A 10,819-nucleotide genomic window follows, 5' to 3' on the forward strand; every position below is an offset into this window, starting at 1 on the left:
CGTTAAAAAGATTTCTAAACGAAAGAATTATCAATACATGCAATAACACTATTTAATAATTACTTAGTTACTATTCATACTTCCTTAATCGCTCATGAGTCCGACAACCCTATTTGTGGATTTAGTTACCCATATTAGTAAGAAAAAAATTCATAATGTTTTAAGAATAAATCATGAACTTACGTAGTAGAGTAGAATAATCCCAGAATTTCAACTGGAATTTCAAAGTAAAAATCACCAAAACGTGCTTAGAAAATTAAGAATTGCTAAAATTGCAAGTTAATCCCCAAAGCCAAAAACTAGAATAAAAGTAATGAAGTCTAATCCCCAAAAACGAGGTTTACATACCTTATTTATAGAAAACAACTCCTAAATTAAAAGGGAAACAAAATAAGGAAAGTTTGTTCAGGCACGCGTCTTCATTTCACGAGACTGACTTACGGACCGTCAATGGATCTACGGTCCGTGAGTCCCTTCCGTCAGCCAGGACTTAGAAATTATTTCAGCTTCCAAAAATCAGCTTCTCTGAAGCAAACGACGGAACACCAGTAGGACCATAGATCGATCTACGGTCCGTCGATCCCTCTCCATAGCTCCATACTTAAAATACTCCAAAAATCAGGTACTGGAACCCTCGCAGTCACATTATACGGTTCAACAGTACGGTCAATGGTCACCGTGGTTCCACACTTGGTCAGATTCCCTGATTCTCCTTCCATGCCTTGCCCTGCTGATCTACGATCACCATCTACGGAGCGTCAATGGACCTACGGTCCATAGATCACCTCCATAGATGCCCTTTGCTGCATTTCTTCCAACTGTCTCTTTACTTCCGTGCCTAAACATCTTTCCTGCAAAACATGATAAAAACACATTAAAACCAATACAAAAAGGTCCTAGACACACACAACTCTTAAGCGAAATGGATTAAAAATACCGTAAACTCACGGTATATCAAGTGATAATATAGTTATTTTGAGCAATATTCAGGGGTTTGCTCGCATAATATATGAGATGAAAAATCTTGTCACACCTTTACCCTAATACCACGCCAAGCGCCACCCTATTCGCATCACACATAATTTAGAATGGTTGTCCCCAATCTGGTGAACTAATGATCAATGCAGATATCAACTTCTCTTTTAACCCCGTCAAACGGTTTCAGACAAGAATCATTAAACTCAAACTGTCTCTTTTTTAAGTAACTTGCATAATGGGTGCAAAATTTTGGAAAAATCTTTGATAAATCTCCGATTAAAACCAACGTGTCCGAGAAAGCTTCTAACATCCTTCACAGAGATAGGTGGTGACAACTTTTCAATCACCTCGATCTTTGATTTATCAACCTCGATACTTTTGTGAGAAATCCATTGATCCAGAACTATGCCCTCTTTCAGCATAAAGTGACACTTCTCCAAATTTAGCACACGATTGCATTCTTCATAACGTTTTAGAATATCACCTAAGTACGCCAAGCAATCATCAAATGAGTCACCAACCATAGAAAATCATCCATAAATACCTTGATAATGTCTTCCACCATATCAAGAAAGATAGACATCATGCAATGTTAATAGGTTGCAGGTGCATTACACAACCCAAATGACATCCTCTTGAAAGCAAACGTCCCATAAGGATAAGTGAAATTAGTCTTCTTTTGGTCTTCCGGTGCTATAGAGATCAGAATCTATCCATAATACCCATCAAGAAAATAGTACCAACCAATTCCAGCAAGACGATCTAACATTTGGTCCATGAACAACATTGGGACGTGATCTTTCTCTGTCCATGCATTCAACTTGCGATAATCCAAGCAGACTCTCCAACCAGTAATCGACCTCATCGGGATAAGTTCATTCTTTGAATTAGGAACCACAATGATTCCTCCCTTATTCAACATGCATTGAATCAAACATATCCAATTACTGTCAGCAATCAGATAAACTACTCCAACATCTAACAACTTGATAATCTCCTTCTTCACAACTTCTTGCATTAGTTGATTCAGTCTTCTCTGGTGCTCAATACTTGGTTTACTATCAGGCATGAGTTGGATCTTATGAGAACATATACCTAGTGGAATACCAATAATGTTAGCAATCGTCCATCCAATCACCCTTTTGAACTGCTTTAAGAATGACATCAAAGCTTCTACTTGCATGTCGTTCAAATCAGTAGCAATAATGACTAGCATATTATTATTTTTGCTCAAGAACACTTACTACAAATGAGATGGTAAGCCTTTAGTTCCAACTTCAGAGGCTCATCAATAGATCGTTTTGCAGGCGGAGTTTCTCAAATAGTTAGATCTAAATCCAACTTCTTTGGTGAGCGACGAGTATAATCTTCCCCATCAAGTGCAACAACTAAATCAATGTACTCCTTAATTTACTCTCCATCGAAATTCATGTTAATGACAACTAATCCTTCAACACCTAATCTTTCCTCAATTGACACCTCTAGTTACTCCTCAATAGTATAATTCACAATGGACACCGATTTAAGATCACTTTGATGCTTCATTGATTTGGAGATATTAAATGTCACCTCTTTATTGTTCAATCAGAATTTCATCTTTCCTCTCTCCATATCAACTCAAGCACACCCAGTAGAAAAGAATGGTCTTCCTAAAATGAGAGACACTTCAAAGTCAACCTCGCAGTCTAATATCACAAAATCCACTGAAAATATGAATGCCTCAACTTTAACTATAACTTCTTATAGAACCTCAATTGATTTCTTCACAGTACGATCAACCATAAGTTGCCGTATTGCAGTCGTTTTGGGGGCTCTCAAGCCCAACTTTTTGAACACAAATACCGGCATCACATTTATGCTAGCACCCAAGTTCACATATGGACTTAGAAAAGTGTAACATTCCAATAGTACATGGAATAGTAAATTCTCCAGGATCCTTATTCTTTTGGACTAACAATCTAGTAGCAATGACACTACAATGTTACAACTTATCATCACCTTCAAAACTGACGGTCCTCTTTTTGGTCACTAGATTTTTCATAAACTTAACATAGCCAGACATATGTTCTAGTGCTTCAATCAAAGGAATATTTAACAATAATTGCTTCAACATGGATATGAACTTGTGATATTTTCCTTCTTCAGTTTTCTTGACCAATATTTATGGGAAAAGAGGTGGAGGTCTGGCATTGGAATGATCTTTTAAGTAACTTCTAATTCTTTCTCATTCTGATCTTTTGGTTGTTCCACTATTTCAACTTCATCCTCTTCTGGTTCCTTCACTCTTACCATCTCGATCTGCATAGGAGGTTTAATAGTCTATATTCCACCCCAAGTAGTAACTACCATATAGTGTCCATCATTCTTTAGATTTTGGATAGTATTGCTAGGAAGTCTTCCTTGTTGTCATGGATTCACACTTGAAGATAGTTGACTCATTTGTTTCTCAATCTATTTACTAGACACTGCATGTGAATCTACCTTTTGCCCAATGTTCGATAAAATGGTCCGCATCTCTTTCATATTTTCATCAGTCTAGTCATCATATCTTAGCCATCATTATCCTAAATGCGATTCAAACTTGATCCTCCGCCTCGATATCCTAGTGGACATATGGACCACTATTATCGTTTATGTTAATGTACCCATTTCTGTTGCAGCTATTATCACAATTATAGTTCCCTTCAAGATTGTAATTAATGAAGTTCCGAACTTGATTACCTTGACCTCGGTCCCAATTATCCTGATTGGATTCTTGGGCATTCGTCTGGAAACCCCTCATCTACTCATTTACAAAATTTGCATCTTCTTCATAAATGCACTCATCAACCGGTGGTGCTCTATTATGATAATTTACTGCATTAATTTTCTCAGCACTTCCACTCACGTGTTTCAATATCAAGCCAACCTCTGTTCTCAACTATGCCATCTCTTCACGAATATCATCATTTGATTGATAATGTGTGGCTTGTATAGAAAAAGTGCTCTTTCTGGCAGCTGAAGTACTAGTGCTATATTTTTTTATTATTCTTGGAGATCTTTTCAGGTTTCTCCATAATCTCATGAAATGTGTTTACCCCGTAAGATCCTCCAATAGTAGTATCTAACATTGCTTTTCCATTGTCATCCTGCCCTCTATAAAAGTCTTCCTTGAGCGATTTATCATCAACATGGTGATTGGCACGCTTCTCATGAAACCTATAAATTTGTCACCAAGAATCACTAATTGTCTCCCCTACTAGAGCAACAAAGTTATTGAGTTTATCCTTAAGCTTTAACTTCTTGAATACCAGGAAATACTTCTCTAAACCACTTTGTACAACTCTGTCCATGTGGTAATTGAGTTATATGGGAGCTCAGATAGCCACACAGTAGCATCACTTGTCAATGATAATGGAAACACACGTAGCCCGATTGCATCCATGTCTAAGTCAGGCCTTCCCAGACTACTCTTACACACGTTGATGACTTTAATAAGATGAGCATATGGGTCTATGAAATACCATAAAATAACCCTCTGGATGTAAGCATTTGCATTAGACAGGTAGTAACCACAAATGTATGTCCGGGTGGTAATGGAAGAACAACTATGGCACCTGTTGATCCCACAACATTATGATCAACCCTAAAATAATCACGCACATCGGGTGCTTGTTGATTTTTCAATCTCGCAGGTTGTTCTGGTTGTTTCCCAGTACCTTCACTACTCCTGGAAGTTGGACTCCAACAATATTCTCTTCACCCTTTCCGATTGGATCATTGTCCAGTCTTAGATTCTGACCTCGTCCGACCATTTCTCGCCGAGTTTTTGGTAGTTCTATATTAAAAGGGGTTAGGGGATTGCCTTGACTCTGTGTACTTAATATATACTTTGAATAAAACCTGTAGAAAACAAAAAATAAAAATAAAATGTAAATAAGGAAATAATTGAAAAACAGTGCAATAACAAAATTAGTCTAATCTAAAAGCCTTATTCCCCGGAAGCGGCGCCAAAATTTGATACACCAAATTATACCTCCCTAAGGAAGTATAAGCGGTCGTTGTTCAAACAGAGGTTAGGGTCGATCCCATGAGGAATAAGGTATACACTTAGGTCAATTAGCTTGTTGATTGTACTTTTAGTCAGATTATCTCCGTAAAGGGGGGGGGGTTGTAACACAAAATATTAATTGATTGATTTCAGTAACAAGTAACCAAGTAAACAAGATTCAATGTTTTGTAATATCAATATAAGATGAATTAAGGTGTACATGTTCCCCACAAGTTCTTAATGCAGTAAACCTTATAATAGTAACCCTTATCTAGTGTTTGACATGCAAAGTCGGTAAGTTAGGTATCTCCTAAGTGTTAGTGGTTCAAGTAGGGAATTTCATCACGCAACTTGGTCCGACGGATGTATGCTTTACTAACCCTTACCCGTGACCCCATATTAGTCCTCACATCTTGAGTTCAGGCTATTAGATAGCGAATTATCAACTCTAAATCTCAATTGTTTAATGTCTTTTCCCATTCGTTACTTCATTGGTCGGACAAGTAGGAATAAGACAGGTTCTAACATTGGCCACCATTAAAAAGCAATCAAAATGAAGAGATCAACAATACATGCATAAACACTATTCAAGGATTACTTAATTATTAGGTCTACGTTGTTAATTACTCATGGTTCCCACAACCCTAGTTGTGGATTTAGCTACTCATGCTTGGGTGATCATAATTCATAATATGTTTGTTAAAATAAATTGTAAACTTACAATTATAGTAGATGAAATCCGGAATCTTGAATTGACGAACAAAAGCTATATTATAAACCTACACTTCAAGAATTAAAATGGACAAAGTGTTCACAAATTAATTCTCAAAGCCAAAAACACAAATATCAAATTGTCTAACTCTCAAAAATGAAAATTACAACTAATATTTATGGACATCAAATCCTAAATAAAGGCAAAAAAGGAAATCTAGGAAAATTCGATTTGGCAGTCAATCCTACGGTTCATTTCTACAACTCATAAGAATTCCTACAGTTCATAAGAACCTTCCATCAAACAAAAACTCTACTTCTTAACTTCTTGACTTTTCTACATGTATGTTCTACGACCCATAAAGCTTTGGACAACCCATCCTGGCCTTCCGTCATTCAAGTACTGGAGCTCAAACTCTTGAACTTTTCTATGATTGGTTTCTACGGCTTGTCATTTGGTCTCATCATTTTACACTTTTCCCCAATTTCCACTGTCTCAGTCCACGACTCATTCCTACGAGCGTTGTGTCGTCAAATACCAAAAATGCTAATGCTTCAACTCTTTTCATCCTGACTGCTTCAAAGCCTATTTTCTAGCAAAATACTATCACATCTACTAACAAATACTTCAGAAACACGCAAAACTCCAAGTTTAGAGTATTCAAAGTACCATAAATCTGTGCTACATCAACTGCAAAGAAACCTAGTATCTCTCAAACACTTATATTATATCAGTGGTTCAGAACCCTAGCATATATGGAATCTTATATCAAAATAACTATACACCACTATCTAGCCCCTCCCGAAATCTCACCTTGCGTCAGCTATGACACTAAGAGAAGTAGGGTCCTGAACAAGACTAGGTAGTGACCTCACAACTTGCACATACTAAATAGGGCTATCCGAAGGTCATAACCTATCCCAAAGGATTGCACCTAACCCCAATTCACACACAAAACATATCACATAGACTACCTAAGTTAACATGTAAGGTAAGCACTAGCCAAACCTAGGATAAGGCTTAACAATATCAATACTAAGACCATCCTAGCCCACTCACAACACACAGGGAAAAACATAACGTCACACTAATCAAGATTAACCAAAACATTATTCGAAATAACCAAAATAAGACTAAATAAATTCAACAACAATAACAATAAGAAATCATGCTTAAAACATCTCAACAATTAGCAAATCGTAGTCATAGAATAACCAACAAACACTCTCTAAAAGTAGTACGTCGTATACTACCTCAAAGCCGAATACATGCACTCCAAAACTATAAATTAGGGATTTTCCCTTCCGAGCCGCCTCAAATGATGCCACTATCAAAATAGTGATCCTGACATCAATACAATCATTTTGACACCCAAAATGCAACAATTAAATTTTGGGTCAAAGTTGGCATTGTGAGACCTATGTAAGGAATTACAAAGTGGATTTTTGCCAATATATCCTTGCCTGCTCAAGAACTTTTACCCCGAAAATAGAAACAATTTGAGATCTAATATGCCTCAAAAAACCCTATCAAGAAGTAGGATTCCAAGACCCATTTCAAGCTAAAATCGATGAATTTAACGGAAACTTATGGGTTTAGGAGCAAGAATATCAACCTGTACGATGTCCCTAAGCAACTCCTAGTTTAATGCAAATATTTCCATAAGAAATCACCAAAGAAATTTCTATCAACATTTATTTTTTCCTAATGAAAAATGAAAAAAAAAAGATGGAAATACTGCCCCAACCGCTCAGGCAATCCCGATATCATACAAGAGGCGTCGCTGGAGAAAATTAAATTTCGTTTGTATGGAAGTCAATGTGGCTGTCTGACTCCACAAGTGCGAGGTCCCCAATGTGACTAAGCTCCACATGAGTGAGGTATGCTGACGTGGCGAACATCCGTAGGAGCGGCCATCTCTCCACCGAAGCCAACCTTTTTCCATAGGAGCGACTGCACTAGCAGCTAGTGCACATGTCTTGGGATATAAATCACAAGCTTCAATAGGACCTTAGAAATTAGTTCAGGGTCCCACCAATGCAAATCGAGTATGCTACCCAACCAGAAGCAACATTCTAAACACAAAAGAATTGTTGAAACTTTCAACAGAGGTTGTCTCAACGTAAAGTAGGTTCCACATCTAAACTTCATTTTTACCAAATTTCACAAGGTAGCCTTAAAAGAGACTGGAAGTCTTGGGACCCAAACCAAAGGTCCTTCTAGAATAAACTCGATGTTCTGTAGCTAATGAAACCATCAAAACAGTATTCTGAGATAGTTTATTCCTTAGGAGATACACATTCATTAGGCACAAGTGCTTCTACACGATTTTTTCTCTTCTTGATAGTGTTAAGTCAGTAGAATACCTATTCATTTCTATTATCACTAGTGTGTTTCAGTGATTTTTCTTGTCAAATCCTTTAATCTTTATTTTCCAATAAATGCCTGCACACAAGAGAAGAAGGGCGTGAAACCCCATTTATTAGCAAATAAAACATACCAATAATAATGAATAAGAGTATAATAAGTTGGTAAAATACCAAATCATCAATACTCCTTGTTTTAATTAAATTACATGATTTTGAGTTTATTAATGGTGTTTTATGCTTTATAGGTGAAATTGAATCAATACAAAGAAACAATTGGACAAAACTTGCAAAACTAAGTCAGAAGCTTACCTAGTGAAGGGGGGGGGGTCAAAATTATACCCCCTTCTATGTTTGGCCTTTCCATGACAAAGGGCAATGCGAAACAAGGAGCTTCACAGCACGAGGGCCAGTGCAAAGACCCATACCTTGCGGTACAAAATGAGATCGACCAGGGTAAAAAGTTGCCTTTTTTATAGTCCGACTAGGTGGAGGCCCAAGGTATTTTTACAGTCTATAAATGCCCCTTTGGATGTTTTTAACTAGAGTTTGACATTATTGAATTCATGATCGTTATAGGAGCCTAAATAAAAGAATACTCGCTATTATTGTAGGGGTTCCTCTATGATTTTTTTATTAGATTATTATTTTCTTTAATTTATGTGTAATTAATTAAGGTTTCACGACTTATAAGATAAATAAATAATTGCTAGTGTAAATGGACACAGGAAGGCTAGGAATAGAATGTGGGTTAAGGGGAGGATGGATTAGCGGCTAGAGTAGCTAATTTACCCTACTTGCGTCTATTACAAGAAGATATATACATGCATTCGTAGCGATTTACCACATCTCCGATCAACAATATACGTGCGAGGTCAATTTGGATGGGTGATTATATGGTTCAAAACACAATGACCATATTATCAATCCGTATGATTCAATAATTCGGTAGATATTTTAATCATGTTTAACAACTATAAAGAAGGTGGTAGTATGCAAAACACATAGTATTTAATCTTTGTGATCAACTCATGCAATAAATCTTTGCTTTAATATATGTGTCTTTAGCAAATTCAATAGTAGTTTTAGTTAGTATAATAAACACCAAACCAGCTTCTCTGAAAATGGACAACACTAGTTCTAATAAATACGATAGAAAAATTGATAGCTTGTCACCAACTAAGTCTCTAGAGGATCTCCAACTTTGTATACAATTATTGTAAGCTCAAATACTTGCCTTTGTACCTGGGAACTATAAGGATTCAGATCAGAAGGTAAAAAAGATGATTCTATTAAACCGAGCAGCAAGTCTGTAAGACAAACTATGCAACTAACTGGACCTATGCAGGCCACTATTTGCACATTATCTATAACTAATTGAGGCTAACAACTACCTATTCCTAAATATGATCAAACCATCAGGAGACTAATTCAAACTGTAACAACTAGTAACAATAGATAAATGAAGATAGTTAATACACCCCCTCAAATTAGGCAAGGTGGAACAATGGCTAACTTGGAATGACACCTTGTAAAGGCTAATTTAGGTAGTGGCTTGGTGAAGGTATTAGCAAGTTGATCACAAGCATGAGTATGAGTAACATGAACTCGAGGATCTTGAACCTGGTCACAGACATATGCAAAATCTACAGCAACATGTTTCATACGGGTATTGTTATATTCTAGGTGTTTTGATGATCCTCACAAACGTAGCGAATCAGTCCCTGCAGAGTGCTCTCGTCCAGATTCAAACTGGGGTACAACTGTAAAGCTGTCATGTCAGGTGGTAGGTGAAAAGTGCAGAGTACTGCACCAATAGGAATATCAGACGTGATTATCTATTTCAGTGGCTCATAAATGTAGGGACCTAGTCCCTAACAGAGTTCTCACCATAAGATGTATAATGGTGTACAACTATAAAGTTGTCCTGTCAGTGGGTTGGTGAAGTCGTCAACGTACTTCACTAATAGAAACACATGAAGTTGTTTGTCCAATGAACAATAATTATCTTTGGTCGATATAATCAAAATGACAAACAAAAAGAAGATTCATTCATTCAAAAGAGAAAGAGAGTTAGCAAGTCTTCTCAAGAACTCAAAGAGAACATTGCAAAGAACCTGGTCCCTGCAAGATTGCGAATGTGAAAAGGATGACAAGACAACTGTCAGAAAAGCTACCACCTCTGATGTGGTAGGTGCACGTCCTTTTAAGGAAGCAGGCTCTCAGCCAATGAGGTCGTCTCAAGGAGTTTGTGTTCATTTGATATAATCTCTCAACACAAAACACAAACTCAAGATTTGGCAAACAAAAATTCTCAAGCTTACAAAGAGAAAGTCATCTTCAAGGAAGAACACTGCTCAACTCAACAAAGGGACCTGATAAAGTGAAGAAGATTCTTGTTATATTTTGAACTTTGTGTCTTATGTGCTTACATTATAAATCTAATCCTAAGTTATAAGGGATAGTAGATCATTTGCTTGTTTAAATATTTAGTTTGAGTCATATTAACTAGAGTTAGTTAGTCAAATCTTCTAAGTTTTGGTCAATCCTTTTACACCATTGTTTTGGTGTTCTCTTGGCTAGAGTTTCCTAGGAGTGTCAACTAGAGTTAGTTGATATGTGATGCAGCAGAGTTGCTGCTAGTTTAAGATTTTGTCTTAGAGATCGGAGTTAGTGGCTAGAGTTATCCTTTGGGGTTCTTAAATTCTAGATCAACTAGAGTTAGTTGGTTTA

Source organism: Solanum tuberosum, unplaced genomic scaffold, assembly GCF_000226075.1.
Source record: "Solanum tuberosum cultivar DM 1-3 516 R44 unplaced genomic scaffold, SolTub_3.0 scf00005, whole genome shotgun sequence".
NCBI classification, from domain to species: Eukaryota; Viridiplantae; Streptophyta; class Magnoliopsida; order Solanales; family Solanaceae; genus Solanum; species Solanum tuberosum.